Source organism: Phyllobates terribilis, unplaced genomic scaffold (genome assembly GCF_046119375.1).
Source record: "Phyllobates terribilis strain yellow unplaced genomic scaffold, ASM4611937v1 Scaffold_962__1_contigs__length_509556, whole genome shotgun sequence".
Taxonomy (NCBI): Eukaryota; Metazoa; Chordata; class Amphibia; order Anura; family Dendrobatidae; genus Phyllobates; species Phyllobates terribilis.
Window position 1 is genome coordinate 249,238 of NW_027363722.1, and position 17,172 is coordinate 266,409.

The following is a 17,172-nucleotide window of genomic DNA, read 5'->3' on the forward strand; positions in this document are numbered from 1 at the left end:
TGTACAGGTGGATTCTGGAGTGACTTATTCACTATCGGTGTACAGGTGGATTCTGGAGTGAGTTATTCACTATCGGTGTACAGGAGGATTCTGGAGTGACATATTCACTATCGGTGTGCAGGAGGATTCTGGAGTGACTTATTTACTATCGGTGTACAGGAGGATTCTGCAGTGACTTATTCACTATCGGTGTACAGGTGTATTCTGGAGTGACATATTCACTATCGGTGTACATGAGGATTCTGGAGTGTCTTATTCACTATCGGTGTACAGGAGGATTCTGCAGTGACTTATTCACTATCGGTGTACAGGTGGATTCTGGAGTGACTTATTCACTATCGGTGTACAGGTGGATTCTGGAGTGACTTATTCACTATCGGTGTACAGGAGGATTCTTCAGTGACTTATTCACTATCGGTGTACAGGTGGAATCTGCAATGACTTATTCACTATCGGTGTACAGGAGGATTCTGGAGTGATTTATTCACTATCGGTGTACAGGAGGATTCTGGAGTGACTGATTCACTATCGGTGTACAGGTGGATTCTGAAGTGACTTATTCACTATCAGTGTACAGGAGGATTCTGGAGTGACTTGTTCACTATCGTTGTACAGGTGGATTCTGAAGTGACTTATTCACTATCGGTGTACAGGAGGATTCTGGAGTAGCTTATTCACTATCGGTGTACAGGAGGATTCTGGAGTGACTTATTCACTATCGGTGTACAAGAGGATTCTGGAGTGACTTGTTCACTATCGGTGTACAGGTGGATTCTGGAGTGACTTATTCACTATCGGTGTACAGGAGGTTTCTGGAGTGACTTATTCACTATCGGTGTACAGGAGGATTCTGGAGTGACTTATTCACTATCGGTGTACAAGAGGATTCTGGAGTGACTTGTTCACTATCGGTGTACAGGTGGATTCTGGAGTGACTTATTCACTATCGGTGTACAGGAGGTTTCTGGAGTGACTTATTCACTATCGGTGTACAGGTGGATTCTGAAGTGACTTATTCACTATCAGTGTACAGGAGGATTCTGGAGTGACTTGTTCACTATCGGTGTACAGGTGGATTCTGAAGTGACTTATTCACTATCGGTGTACAGGAGGATTCTGGAGTGACTTATTCACTTTCGGTGTACAGGTGGATTCTGAAGTGACTTATTCACTATTGGTGTACAGGTGGAATCTGCCGTGACTTATTCACTATCGGTGTACAGGAGGATTCTGGAGTGACTTATTCACTATCGGTGTACAGGAGGATTCTGGAGTGACTTATTCACTATCGGTGTACAGGAGGATTCTGGAGTGACTTATTCACTATCGGTGTACAGGAGGATTCTGGAGTGACTTATTCACTATCGGTGTACAGGAGAATTCTGGAGTCACTAATTCACTATCGGTGTACAGGTGGATTCTAGAGTGACTTATTCACTATCGGTGTACAGGTGGATTCTGCAGTGACTTATTCACTATCGGTGTACAGGAGGATTCTGGAGTGACTTATTCACTATCGGTGTACAGGAGGATTCTGGAGTGACTTATTCACTATCGGTGTACAGGAGGTTTCTGGAGTGACTTATTCACTATCGGTGTACAGGAGGATTCTGCAGTGACTTATTCACTATCGGTGTACAGGAGGATTCTGGAGTGACTTATTCAGTATCGGTGTTCAGGAGGATTCTGAAGTGACTTATTCACTATCGGTGTACAGGTGGATTCTGGAGTGACTTATTCACTATCGGTGTACAGGAGGATTCTGGAGTGACTTATTCACTATCGGTGTACAGGTGGATTCTGGAGAGACTTATTCACTATCGGTGTACAGGTGGATTATGGAGTGACTTATTCACTATCGGTGTACAGGAGGATTCTGGAGTGACTTATTCACTATCGGTGTACAGGTGGATTCTGGAGAGACTTATTCACTATCGGTGTACAGGTGGATTCTGGAGTGACTTATTCACTATCGGTGTACAGGTGGATTCTGGAGTGACTTATTCACTATCGGTGTACAGGAGGATTCTGGAGTGACTTATTCACTATCGGTGTACAGGAGGATTCTGGGGTGACTTATTCACTATCGGTGTACAGGTGGATTCTGGAGAGTCTTATTCACTATCGGTGTACAGGAGAATTCTGGAGTAACTTATTCACTATCGGTGTACAGGAGGATTCTGCAGTGACTTATTCACTATCGGTGTACAGGAGGATTCTGGAGTGACATATTCACTATCGGTGTACAGGAGGATTCTGGAGTGACTTATTCACTATCGGTGTACAGGTGGCATCTGCAGTGACTTATTCACTATCGGTGTACAAGAGGATTCTGGAGTGACTTATTCACTATCGGTGTACAGGTGGATTGTGGAGTGACATATTCACTAACGGTGTACAGGAGGATTCTGGAGTGACTTATTCACTATCGGTGTACAGGTGGATACTGCAGTGTCTTATTCACTATTGGTGTACAGGTGGATTCTGGAGTGACTTATTCACTATCGGTGTACAGGTGGATTCTGGAGTGACATATTCACTATCGGTGTACAGGAGGATTCTGGAGTGACTTATTCACTATCGGTGTACAGGTGGATTCTGGAGTGACTTATTCACTATCGGTGTACAGGTGGATTCTGGAGTGAGTTATTCACTATCGGTGTACAGGAGGATTCTGGAGTGACATATTCACTATCGGTGTGCAGGAGGATTCTGGAGTGACTTATTTACTATCGGTGTACAGGAGGATTCTGCAGTGACTTATTCACTATCGGTGTACAGGTGTATTCTGGAGTGACATATTCACTATCGGTGTACAGGAGGATTCTGGAGTGTCTTATTCACTATCGGTGTACAGGAGGATTCTGCAGTGACTTATTCACTATCGGTGTACAGGTGGATTCTGGAGTGACTTATTCACTATCGGTGTACAGGTGGATTCTGGAGTGACTTATTCACTATCGGTGTACAGGAGGATTCTTCAGTGACTTATTCACTATCGGTGTACAGGTGGAATCTGCAATGACTTATTCACTATCGGTGTACAGGAGGATTCTGGAGTGATTTATTCACTATCGGTGTACAGGAGGATTCTGGAGTGACTGATTCACTATCGGTGTACAGGTGGATTCTGAAGTGACTTATTCACTATCGGTGTACAGGTGGAATCTGCAGTGACTTATTCACTATCGGTGTACAGGAGGATTCTGGAGTGACTTATTCACTATCGGTGTACAGGAGGATTCTGGAGTGACTTATTCACTATCGGTGTACAGGAGGATTCTGGAGTGACTTATTCACTATCGGTGTACAGGAGGATTCTGGAGTGACTTATTCACTATCGGTGTACAAGAGGATTCTGGAGTGACTTGTTCACTATCGGTGTACAGGTGGATTCTGGAGTGACTTATTCACTATCGGTGTACAGGAGGTTTCTGGAGTGACTTATTCACTATCGGTGTACAGGTGGATTCTGAAGTGACTTATTCACTATCAGTGTTCAGGAGGATTCTGGAGTGACTTGTTCACTATCGTTGTACAGGTGGATTCTGAAGTGACTTATTCACTATCGGTGTACAGGAGGATTCTGGAGTGACTTATTCACTATTGGTGTACAGGTGGATTCTGAAGTGACTTATTCACTATCGGTGTACAGGTGGAATCTGCCGTGACTTATTCACTATCGGTGTACAGGAGGATTCTGGAGTGACTTATTCACTATCGGTGTATAGGAGGATTCTGGAGTGACTTATTCACTATCGGTGTACAGGAGGATTCTGGAGTGACTTATTCACTATCGGTGTACAGGAGGATTCTGGAGTGACTTATTCACTATCGGTGTACAGGAGAATTCTGGAGTCACTTATTCACTATCGGTGTACAGGTGGATTCTAGAGTGACTTATTCACTATCGGTGTACAGGTGGATTCTGCAGTGACTTATTCACTATCGGTGTACAGGAGGATTCTGGAGTGACATATTCACTATCGGTGTACAGGAGGATTCTGGAGTGACTTATTCACTATCGGTGTACAGGTGGATTCTGGAGTGACTTATTCACTATCGGTGTACAGGTGGATTCTGGAGTGACTTATTCACTATCGGTGTACAGGAGGATTCTGGAGTGACATATTCACTATCGGTGTGCAGGAGGATTCTGGAGTGACTTATTTACTATCGGTGTACAGGAGGATTCTGCAGTGACTTATTCACTATCGGTGTACAGGTGTATTCTGGAGTGACATATTCACTATCGGTGTACAGGAGGATTCTGGAGTGTCTTATTCACTATCGGTGTACAGGAGGATTCTGCAGTGACTTATTCACTATCGGTGTACAGGTGGATTCTGGAGTGACTTATTCACTATCGGTGTACAGGTGGATTCTGGAGTGACTTATTCACTATCGGTGTACAGGAGGATTCTTCAGTGACTTATTCACTATCGGTGTACAGGTGGAATCTGCAGTGACTTATTCACTATCGGTGTACAGGAGGATTCTGGAGTGATTTATTCACTATCGGTGTACAGGAGGATTCTGGAGTGACTGATTCACTATCGGTGTACAGGTGGATTCTGAAGTGACTTATTCACTATCGGTGTACAGGTGGAATCTGCAGTGACTTATTCACTATCGGTGTACAGGAGGATTCTGGAGTGACTTATTCACTATCGGTGTACAGGAGGATTCTGGAGTGACTTATTCACTATCGGTGTACAGGAGGATTCTGGAGTGACTTATTCAGTATCGGTGTACAGGAGGATTCTGGAGTAGCTTATTCACTATCGGTGTACAGGAGGATTCTGGAGTGACTTATTCACTATCGGTGTACAAGAGGATTCTGGAGTGACTTGTTCACTATCGGTGTACAGGTGGATTCTGGAGTGACTTATTCACTATCGGTGTACAGGAGGTTTCTGGAGTGACTTATTCACTATCGGTGTACAGGTGGATTCTGAAGTGACTTATTCACTATCAGTGTACAGGAGGATTCTGGAGTGACTTGTTCACTATCGGTGTACAGGTGGATTCTGAAGTGACTTATTCACTATCGGTGTACAGGAGGATTCTGGAGTGACTTATTCACTATCGGTGTACAGGTGGATTCTGAAGTGACTTATTCACTATTGGTGTACAGGTGGAATCTGCCGTGACTTATTCACTATCGGTGTACAGGAGGATTCTGGAGTGACTTATTCACTATCGATGTACAGGAGGATTCTGCAGTGACTTATTCACTATCGGTGTACAGGTGTATTCTGGAGTGACATATTCACTATCGGTGTACAGGAGGATTCTGGAGTGTCTTATTCACTATCGGTGTACAGGAGGATTCTGCAGTGACTTATTCACTATCGGTGTACAGGTGGATTCTGGAGTGACTTATTCACTATCGGTGTACAGGTGGATTCTGGAGTGACTTATTCACTATCGGTGTACAGGAGGATTCTTCAGTGACTTATTCACTATCGGTGTACAGGTGGAATCTGCAATGACTTATTCACTATCGGTGTACAGGAGGATTCTGGAGTGATTTATTCACTATCGGTGTACAGGAGGATTCTGGAGTGACTGATTCACTATCGGTGTACAGGTGGATTCTGAAGTGACTTATTCACTATCGGTGTACAGGTGGAATCTGCAGTGACTTATTCACTATCGGTGTACAGGAGGATTCTGGAGTGACTTATTCACTATCGGTGTACAGGAGGATTCTGGAGTGACTTATTCACTATCGGTGTACAGGAGGATTCTGGAGTGACTTATTCACTATCGGTGTACAGGAGGATTCTGGAGTGACTTATTCACTATCGGTGTACAAGAGGATTCTGGAGTGACTTGTTCACTATCGGTGTACAGGTGGATTCTGGAGTGACTTATTCACTATCGGTGTACAGGAGGTTTCTGGAGTGACTTATTCACTATCGGTGTACAGGTGGATTCTGAAGTGACTTATTCACTATCAGTGTTCAGGAGGATTCTGGAGTGACTTGTTCACTATCGTTGTACAGGTGGATTCTGAAGTGACTTATTCACTATCGGTGTACAGGAGGATTCTGGAGTGACTTATTCACTATTGGTGTACAGGTGGATTCTGAAGTGACTTATTCACTATCGGTGTACAGGTGGAATCTGCCGTGACTTATTCACTATCGGTGTACAGGAGGATTCTGGAGTGACTTATTCACTATCGGTGTATAGGAGGATTCTGGAGTGACTTATTCACTATCGGTGTACAGGAGGATTCTGGAGTGACTTATTCACTATCGGTGTACAGGAGGATTCTGGAGTGACTTATTCACTATCGGTGTACAGGAGAATTCTGGAGTCACTTATTCACTATCGGTGTACAGGTGGATTCTAGAGTGACTTATTCACTATCGGTGTACAGGTGGATTCTGCAGTGACTTATTCACTATCGGTGTACAGGAGGATTCTGGAGTGACATATTCACTATCGGTGTACAGGAGGATTCTGGAGTGACTTATTCACTATCGGTGTACAGGTGGATTCTGGAGTGACTTATTCACTATCGGTGTACAGGTGGATTCTGGAGTGACTTATTCACTATCGGTGTACAGGAGGATTCTGGAGTGACATATTCACTATCGGTGTGCAGGAGGATTCTGGAGTGACTTATTTACTATCGGTGTACAGGAGGATTCTGCAGTGACTTATTCACTATCGGTGTACAGGTGTATTCTGGAGTGACATATTCACTATCGGTGTACAGGAGGATTCTGGAGTGTCTTATTCACTATCGGTGTACAGGAGGATTCTGCAGTGACTTATTCACTATCGGTGTACAGGTGGATTCTGGAGTGACTTATTCACTATCGGTGTACAGGTGGATTCTGGAGTGACTTATTCACTATCGGTGTACAGGAGGATTCTTCAGTGACTTATTCACTATCGGTGTACAGGTGGAATCTGCAGTGACTTATTCACTATCGGTGTACAGGAGGATTCTGGAGTGATTTATTCACTATCGGTGTACAGGAGGATTCTGGAGTGACTGATTCACTATCGGTGTACAGGTGGATTCTGAAGTGACTTATTCACTATCGGTGTACAGGTGGAATCTGCAGTGACTTATTCACTATCGGTGTACAGGAGGATTCTGGAGTGACTTATTCACTATCGGTGTACAGGAGGATTCTGGAGTGACTTATTCACTATCGGTGTACAGGAGGATTCTGGAGTGACTTATTCAGTATCGGTGTACAGGAGGATTCTGGAGTAGCTTATTCACTATCGGTGTACAGGAGGATTCTGGAGTGACTTATTCACTATCGGTGTACAAGAGGATTCTGGAGTGACTTGTTCACTATCGGTGTACAGGTGGATTCTGGAGTGACTTATTCACTATCGGTGTACAGGAGGTTTCTGGAGTGACTTATTCACTATCGGTGTACAGGTGGATTCTGAAGTGACTTATTCACTATCAGTGTACAGGAGGATTCTGGAGTGACTTGTTCACTATCGGTGTACAGGTGGATTCTGAAGTGACTTATTCACTATCGGTGTACAGGAGGATTCTGGAGTGACTTATTCACTATCGGTGTACAGGTGGATTCTGAAGTGACTTATTCACTATTGGTGTACAGGTGGAATCTGCCGTGACTTATTCACTATCGGTGTACAGGAGGATTCTGGAGTGACTTATTCACTATCGATGTACAGGAGGATTCTGGAGTGACTTATTCACTATCGGTGTACAGGAGGATTCTGGAGTGACTTATTCACTATCGGTGTACAGGAGGATTCTGGAGTGACTTATTCACTATCGGTGTACAGGAGAATTCTGGAGTCACTTATTCACTATCGGTGTACAGGTGGATTCTAGAGTGACTTATTCACTATCGGTGTACAGGTGGATTCTGCAGTGACTTATTCACTATCGGTGTACAGGAGGATTCTGGAGTGACTTATTCACTATCGGTGTACAGGAGGATTCTGGAGTGACTTATTCACTATCGGTGTACAGGAGGTTTCTGGAGTGACTTATTCACTATCGGTGTACAGGAGGATTCTGCAGTGACTTATTCACTATCGGTGTACAGGAGGATTCTGGAGTGACTTATTCACTATCGGTGTTCAGGAGGATTCTGAAGTGACTTATTCACTATCGGTGTACAGGTGGATTCTGGAGTGACTTATTCACTATCGGTGTACAGGAGGATTCTGGAGTGACTTATTCACTATCGGTGTACAGGTGGATTCTGGAGAGACTTATTCACTATCGGTGTACAGGTGGATTATGGAGTGACTTATTCACTATCGGTGTACAGGAGGATTCTGGAGTGACTTATTCACTATCGGTGTACAGGTGGATTCTGGAGAGACTTATTCACTATCGGTGTACAGGTGGATTCTGGAGTGACTTATTCACTATCGGTGTACAGGTGGATTCTGGAGTGACTTATTCACTATCGGTGTACAGGAGGATTCTGGAGTGACTTATTCACTATCGGTGTACAGGAGGATTCTGGGGTGACTTATTCACTATCGGTGTACAGGTGGATTCTGGAGAGTCTTATTCACTATCGGTGTACAGGAGAATTCTGGAGTAACTTATTCACTATCGGTGTACAGGAGGATTCTGCAGTGACTTATTCACTATCGGTGTACAGGAGGTTTCTGGAGTGACATATTCACTATCGGTGTACAGGAGGATTCTGGAGTGACTTATTCACTATCGGTGTACAGGTGGCATCTGCAGTGACTTATTCACTATCGGTGTACAAGAGGATTCTGGAGTGACTTATTCACTATCGGTGTACAGGTGGATTGTGGAGTGACATATTCACTAACGGTGTACAGGAGGATTCTGGAGTGACTTATTCACTATCGGTGTACAGGTGGATACTGCAGTGTCTTATTCACTATTGGTGTACAGGTGGATTCTGGAGTGACTTATTCACTATCGGTGTACAGGTGGATTCTGGAGTGACATATTCACTATCGGTGTACAGGAGGATTCTGGAGTGACTTATTCACTATCGGTGTACAGGTGGATTCTGGAGTGACTTATTCACTATCGGTGTACAGGTGGATTCTGGAGTGAGTTATTCACTATCGGTGTACAGGAGGATTCTGGAGTGACATATTCACTATCGGTGTGCAGGAGGATTCTGGAGTGACTTATTTACTATCGGTGTACAGGAGGATTCTGCAGTGACTTATTCACTATCGGTGTACAGGTGTATTCTGGAGTGACATATTCACTATCGGTGTACAGGAGGATTCTGGAGTGTCTTATTCACTATCGGTGTACAGGAGGATTCTGCAGTGACTTATTCACTATCGGTGTACAGGTGGATTCTGGAGTGACTTATTCACTATCGGTGTACAGGTGGATTCTGGAGTGACTTATTCACTATCGGTGTACAGGAGGATTCTTCAGTGACTTATTCACTATCGGTGTACAGGTGGAATCTGCAATGACTTTTTCACTATCGGTGTACAGGAGGATTCTGGAGTGATTTATTCACTATCGGTGTACAGGAGGATTCTGGAGTGACTGATTCACTATCGGTGTACAGGTGGATTCTGAAGTGACTTATTCACTATCAGTGTACAGGAGGATTCTGGAGTGACTTGTTCACTATCGTTGTACAGGTGGATTCTGAAGTGACTTATTCACTATCGGTGTACAGGAGGATTCTGGAGTAGCTTATTCACTATCGGTGTACAGGAGGATTCTGGAGTGACTTATTCACTATCGGTGTACAAGAGGATTCTGGAGTGACTTGTTCACTATCGGTGTACAGGTGGATTCTGGAGTGACTTATTCACTATCGGTGTACAGGAGGTTTCTGGAGTGACTTATTCACTATCGGTGTACAGGAGGATTCTGGAGTGACTTATTCACTATCGGTGTACAAGAGGATTCTGGAGTGACTTGTTCACTATCGGTGTACAGGTGGATTCTGGAGTGACTTATTCACTATCGGTGTACAGGAGGTTTCTGGAGTGACTTATTCACTATCGGTGTACAGGTGGATTCTGAAGTGACTTATTCACTATCAGTGTACAGGAGGATTCTGGAGTGACTTGTTCATTATCGGTGTACAGGTGGATTCTGAAGTGACTTATTCACTATCGGTGTACAGGAGGATTCTGGAGTGACTTATTCACTATCGGTGTACAGGTGGATTCTGAAGTGACTTATTCACTATTGGTGTACAGGTGGAATCTGCCGTGACTTATTCACTATCGGTGTACAGGAGGATTCTGAAGTGACTTATTCACTATTGGTGTACAGGTGGAATCTGCCGTGACTTATTCACTATCGGTGTACAGGAGGATTCTGGAGTGACTTATTCACTATCGGTGTACAGGAGGATTCTGGAGTGACTTATTCACTATCGGTGTACAGGAGGATTCTGGAGTGACTTATTCACTATCGGTGTACAGGAGGATTCTGGAGTGACTTATTCACTATCGGTGTACAGGAGAATTCTGGAGTCACTAATTCACTATCGGTGTACAGGTGGATTCTAGAGTGACTTATTCACTATCGGTGTACAGGTGGATTCTGCAGTGACTTATTCACTATCGGTGTACAGGAGGATTCTGGAGTGACTTATTCACTATCGGTGTACAGGAGGATTCTGGAGTGACTTATTCACTATCGGTGTACAGGAGGTTTCTGGAGTGACTTATTCACTATCGGTGTACAGGAGGATTCTGCAGTGACTTATTCACTATCGGTGTACAGGAGGATTCTGGAGTGACTTATTCAGTATCGGTGTTCAGGAGGATTCTGAAGTGACTTATTCACTATCGGTGTACAGGTGGATTCTGGAGTGACTTATTCACTATCGGTGTACAGGAGGATTCTGGAGTGACTTATTCACTATCGGTGTACAGGTGGATTCTGGAGAGACTTATTCACTATCGGTGTACAGGTGGATTATGGAGTGACTTATTCACTATCGGTGTACAGGAGGATTCTGGAGTGACTTATTCACTATCGGTGTACAGGTGGATTCTGGAGAGACTTATTCACTATCGGTGTACAGGTGGATTCTGGAGTGACTTATTCACTATCGGTGTACAGGTGGATTCTGGAGTGACTTATTCACTATCGGTGTACAGGAGGATTCTGGAGTGACTTATTCACTATCGGTGTACAGGAGGATTCTGGGGTGACTTATTCACTATCGGTGTACAGATGGATTCTGGAGAGTCTTATTCACTATCGGTGTACAGGAGAATTCTGGAGTAACTTATTCACTATCGGTGTACAGGAGGATTCTGCAGTGACTTATTCACTATCGGTGTACAGGAGGATTCTGGAGTGACATATTCACTATCGGTGTACAGGAGGATTCTGGAGTGACTTATTCACTATCGGTGTACAGGTGGCATCTGCAGTGACTTATTCACTATCGGTGTACAAGAGGATTCTGGAGTGACTTATTCACTATCGGTGTACAGGTGGATTGTGGAGTGACATATTCACTAATGGTGTACAGGAGGATTCTGGAGTGACTTATTCACTCTCGGTGTACAGGTGGATACTGCAGTGTCTTATTCACTATTGGTGTACAGGTGGATTCTGGAGTGACTTATTCACTATCGGTGTACAGGTGGATTCTGGAGTGACATATTCACTATCGGTGTACAGGAGGATTCTGGAGTGACTTATTCACTATCGGTGTACAGGTGGATTCTGGAGTGACTTATTCACTATCGGTGTACAGGTGGATTCTGGAGTGAGTTATTCACTATCGGTGTACAGGAGGATTCTGGAGTGACATATTCACTATCGGTGTGCAGGAGGATTCTGGAGTGACTTATTTACTATCGGTGTACAGGAGGATTCTGCAGTGACTTATTCACTATCGGTGTACAGGTGTATTCTGGAGTGACATATTCACTATCGGTGTACAGGAGGATTCTGGAGTGTCTTATTCACTATCGGTGTACAGGAGGATTCTGCAGTGACTTATTCACTATCGGTGTACAGGTGGATTCTGGAGTGACTTATTCACTATCGGTGTACAGGTGGATTCTGGAGTGACTTATTCACTATCGGTGTACAGGAGGATTCTTCAGTGACTTATTCACTATCGGTGTACAGGTGGAATCTGCAATGACTTATTCACTATCGGTGTACAGGAGGATTCTGGAGTGATTTATTCACTATCGGTGTACAGGAGGATTCTGGAGTGACTGATTCACTATCGGTGTACAGGTGGATTCTGAAGTGACTTATTCACTATCGGTGTACAGGTGGAATCTGCAGTGACTTATTCACTATCGGTGTACAGGAGGATTCTGGAGTGACTTATTCACTATCGGTGTACAGGAGGATTCTGGAGTGACTTATTCACTATCGGTGTACAGGAGGATTCTGGAGTGACTTATTCACTATCGGTGTACAGGAGGATTCTGGAGTAGCTTATTCACTATCGGTGTACAGGAGGATTCTGGAGTGACTTATTCACTATCGGTGTACAAGAGGATTCTGGAGTGACTTGTTCACTATCGGTGTACAGGTGGATTCTGGAGTGACTTATTCACTATCGGTGTACAGGAGGTTTCTGGAGTGACTTATTCACTATCGGTGTACAGGTGGATTCTGAAGTGACTTATTCACTATCAGTGTACAGGAGGATTCTGGAGTGACTTGTTCACTATCGTTGTACAGGTGGATTCTGAAGTGACTTATTCACTATCGGTGTACAGGAGGATTCTGGATTGACTTATTCACTATCGGTGTACAGGTGGATTCTGAAGTGACTTATTCACTATCGGTGTACAGGTGGAATCTGCCGTGACTTATTCACTATCGGTGTACAGGAGGATTCTGGAGTGACTTATTCACTATCGGTGTATAGGAGGATTCTGGAGTGACTTATTCACTATCGGTGTACAGGAGGATTCTGGAGTGACTTATTCACTATCGGTGTACAGGAGGATTCTGGAGTGACTTATTCACTATCGGTGTACAGGAGAATTCTGGAGTCACTTATTCACTATCGGTGTACAGGTGGATTCTAGAGTGACTTATTCACTATCGGTGTACAGGTGGATTCTGCAGTGACTTATTCACTATCGGTGTACAGGAGGATTCTGGAGTGACTTATTCACTATCGGTGTACAGGAGGATTCTGGAGTGACTTATTCACTATCGGTGTACAGGAGGTTTCTGGAGTGACTTATTCACTATCGGTGTACAGGAGGATTCTGCAGTGACTTATTCACTATCGGTGTACAGGAGGATTCTGGAGTGACTTATTCACTATCGGTGTACAGGAGGATTCTGAAGTGACTTATTCACTATCGGTGTACAGGTGGATTCTAGAGTGACTTATTCACTATCGGTGTACAGGTGGATTCTGCAGTGACTTATTCACTATCGGTGTACAGGAGGATTCTGGAGTGACTTATTCACTATCGGTGTACAGGAGGATTCTGGAGTGACTTATTCACTATCGGTGTACAGGTGGATTCTGGAGTGACTTATTCACTATCGGTGTACAGGAGGATTCTGAAGTGACTTATTCACTATCGGTGTACAGGAGGATTCTGAAGTGACTTATTCACTATCGGTGTACAGGTGGATTCTGCAGTGACTTATTCACTGTAGCGCCGGCGTCCCTGCCCTCTGCTAGTCAGGGACGCTGTTCCCCTCACCTCTCTGCTCCGTGCCCGGTGTCCTCCTCCCGCTCTGCTGGCAGCGCACGCTCCTTTCCGGCTACTGTGCTTAGGGCGCGCGCGCGCTCCCGCCCTCTTAAAGGGGCCGCGCGTGCCGTCCTAAGGAGTCCCCGGCCAATGGCTGGAGGACTTCACCATATATAAGGCACCTCCTCCAAAATGGAGGTGCCAGAGCAATGTTGTTGCACTGTTCACTACTCTGCTTCAGCCCTCAGGTCCCGTTGCCAGTTACCTGCCAGAATCCTGCCAGTTTGCTGTCTGTTTCCTGCCTGACATTCCTCCTACCTGCTTGCTAGCCTGAGGTCCGACGGTCTGCCGTCCTACTCCTGTCAGTCTGTCTATGGACCAGCTTGCCCGCTCACCTGGGAGCGCACATCTGCTACCTGCCTGCTAGCCTACCTGGAGGCTCCGCCGTCACGTGCTGTGACCACCTGCCATTCCAGAGACTCTCGCCCGCTCACCTGGGAGCGCACATCTGCTACCTGCCTGCTAGCCTACCTGGAGGCTCCGCCGTCACGTGCTGTGACCACCTGACATTCCAGAGACTCCTGCCCGCTCACCTGGGAGCGCTCATCTGCCGCCTGTCTGTTGGCCTACCTGGAGGCTCCGCCGTCACATGCTGTGACCACCCGCCTGTCCAGAGACTCTCGCTTGCTAACCTGGGAGCTCACATCTACCATCTGCCTGCTAGCCTACCTGGAGGCTCAGCCATCACAGGTCGTACCTACCCTTTACCCAGAGACTGCCCCGGTCACTTGCCGTGACCTCCTGCCCGTTCATCCAGAGACTGCCCCGCTCACTTGCCGTGACCCCTGCCCGTTCATCCAGAGACTACCCCGGTCACTTGCCGTGACCTCCAGCCCGTTCACCCAGAGACTGTCCCGGTCACCTGCTGTGACTGCCTGCCCGTCTTCCCTGGTCGCCACCCGCTCCCTTACAAGGACCGCCCCCTTGTATAGTAGCTCAGAGGTTCTGCCTCCCAGACCCGTTACAGTTTGCTCGGGCCATGGAACCCGGTGGCACCCAAGCTCCCTCACTCTCGGACCTGTGTCATGAACTGTCCCGTCAGAGGTCCCAACAGGAGTCCATCCTGGGTCACCTGCGGAATGTCAATTCTCGCCTGAACACTCTGACTGCTCCACCTGCAACCACCGCCAGTGCCATGACTCGCAATCCGGCAGCTCCGCTGCCCACCAATGCTATGGTATCCTACCCTGGACCCCGGCTTTCTGCACCTCCTCGCTTCGGAGGCGACTCCGCTCAGGCTCGGGGCTTTATAAATCAGTGCACCCTGCACTTTGAACTCCTGTCCCACCAGTTTAACTCCGACCGGGCCAAAATTGCCTTCATCATGTCCCATCTCACCGGGGAGGCCCTGGCCTGGCTAAATCCTCTATGGGAGAGAGGAGACCCCCTGGTGTCCGAATTGCCTGCCTTTCTCACGGCTTTCCGGAAAGTCTTCGACGAACCTGGACGGAAGACCTCATCCGCATCATCTCTGCTACGCCTCCGTCAGGGAAGTCTCACCGTGGGCCAATATGCCATACGGTTCCGTACCCTTGCCTCGGAGCTGGCCTGGGATAACGACGCTCTGGTATCTGTCTTCTGGGAGGGTCTGTCCGGCCGTATTAAAGATGAACTCGCCGGTCGAGAAATTCCTACCACTCTCGATGACCTAATAACTCTTGCCACCCGGATTGACCTACGGTTCCAGGAGCGTGCCAAAGAGGTCACCCGTGAGAGGAGGTTTCCACGTCTAGCTCCTACTTTTCAGAGATCCGTCACTCCCTCCGTCTCTCCCCAGGTACACTCTCCTGAGCCTATGCAGGTTGACCAGACCAAGATGGTCAAAACCCGTCAGGACTTACGCCGTGCCGAGGGGAGCTGCTTCTACTGTGGCAGTAAGGAGCACCGGATCCGTACCTGCCCGGAGAGGTCGGGAAACGCCTGTGTCTAGGTTCGCTCAGAGAGGTCGACCTAGACAAGAATAAATCCTCTCCATCTCTGCTGCTGTCAGTCTCAATTATCTGCGGGGAGAATCGTTATTTCGAACTAGCCCAACTTGACTCTGGAGCGGCCGGGAATCTTATTTCACAGGCCCTGGTAGAAAAATACCGCATTCCCACCAAACCTCTGGCTATACCATTATCTGTCGCTGCTGTGGATGGGGGCCTCTTACCACGTCCCATCCAACTCATCACCGAATCCATTACTCTGCAGGTGGGAATGCTGCATTCTGAGAGTATCTCCTTTCATGTTCTGCCTGGACTCTCTCACGCCCTCTTACTAGGCCTACCTTGGCTCCAGAGACATGCACCCGTGCTTGACTGGCAGACCGGAGAAGTCCTTCGCTGGGGACAGGACTGTCATAAGACTTGTTTGGTTCCTGTTCATCCCGCCCGTCCTTCTCCTACCCCAACTAATCTACCTGGACTTCCGATTCCCTATTGGTCATTTGCTGATGTCTTTAATAAAAAGGAGGCAGAGACATTACCCTCTCATAGACCATACGACTGTCCTATCGACCTGTTACCCGGTACTACGCCTCCCCGTGGGCGTATTTACCCATTGTCCGCGGCTGAGACCCGGTCGATGTCTGAATATATTGAGGAGAATCTGGCCCGGGGATTCATCCGGAAATCTACCTCCCCGGCGGGAGCAGGCTTCTTTTTCGTAAAAAAGAAGGACGGCTCACTCCGTCCCTGTATAGACTATAGAGGCCTTAACCAGATCACGGTGAAGAATAAATACCCCCTTCCGCTCATTCCAGAATTATTTGATCGTCTGAGGGGGGCTAGAATCTTCACCAAACTGGACCTCCGTGGGGCATACAACCTGGTCCGTATCCATCAGGGGTATGAATGGAAGACGGCATTCAACACCCGGGACGGCCACTATGAATATCTGGTAATGCCCTTTGGTCTCTGTAACGCTCCTGCCGTCTTTCAAGAGTTGGTCAATGACATCTTCCGGGACCTTCTCTACTCCTGCGTAGTGGTGTACCTGGACGACATCTTGGTCTTCTCTCCGGATCTTCTCACTCACCGGAGAGACGTTCGTCAGGTCCTGCTCAGGCTCAGGCAGAATCACCTCTTCGCTAAATATGAGAAGTGCCTCTTTGAGCAGACCTCGCTTCCGTTTTTGGGCTACATTATTTCTCAGACCGGCCTACGAATGGATCCAGAGAAACTGTCTGCCATCGAGAAATGGCCCCGACCGGAGGGGTTGAAGGCTATTCAGCGGTTCCTGGGCTTCGCCAACTACTACCGCCTCTTCATACCGCACTTCTCTTCCCGGACTGCCCCAATTTCCGCGCTCACCCATAAGGGCACTAATCCCAGAGAGTGGCCACCCGAAGCAGAGGAGGCCTTTCTTTCCTTAAAACAGGCCTTCTCTTCCGCCCCGGTGCTGCATCGCCCAGATGGCAACAAGCAGTTCTTCCTGGAGGTTGATGCCTCCTCCTCTGGAGCCGGAGCGGTACTTACCCAAAAATCTTCTTCC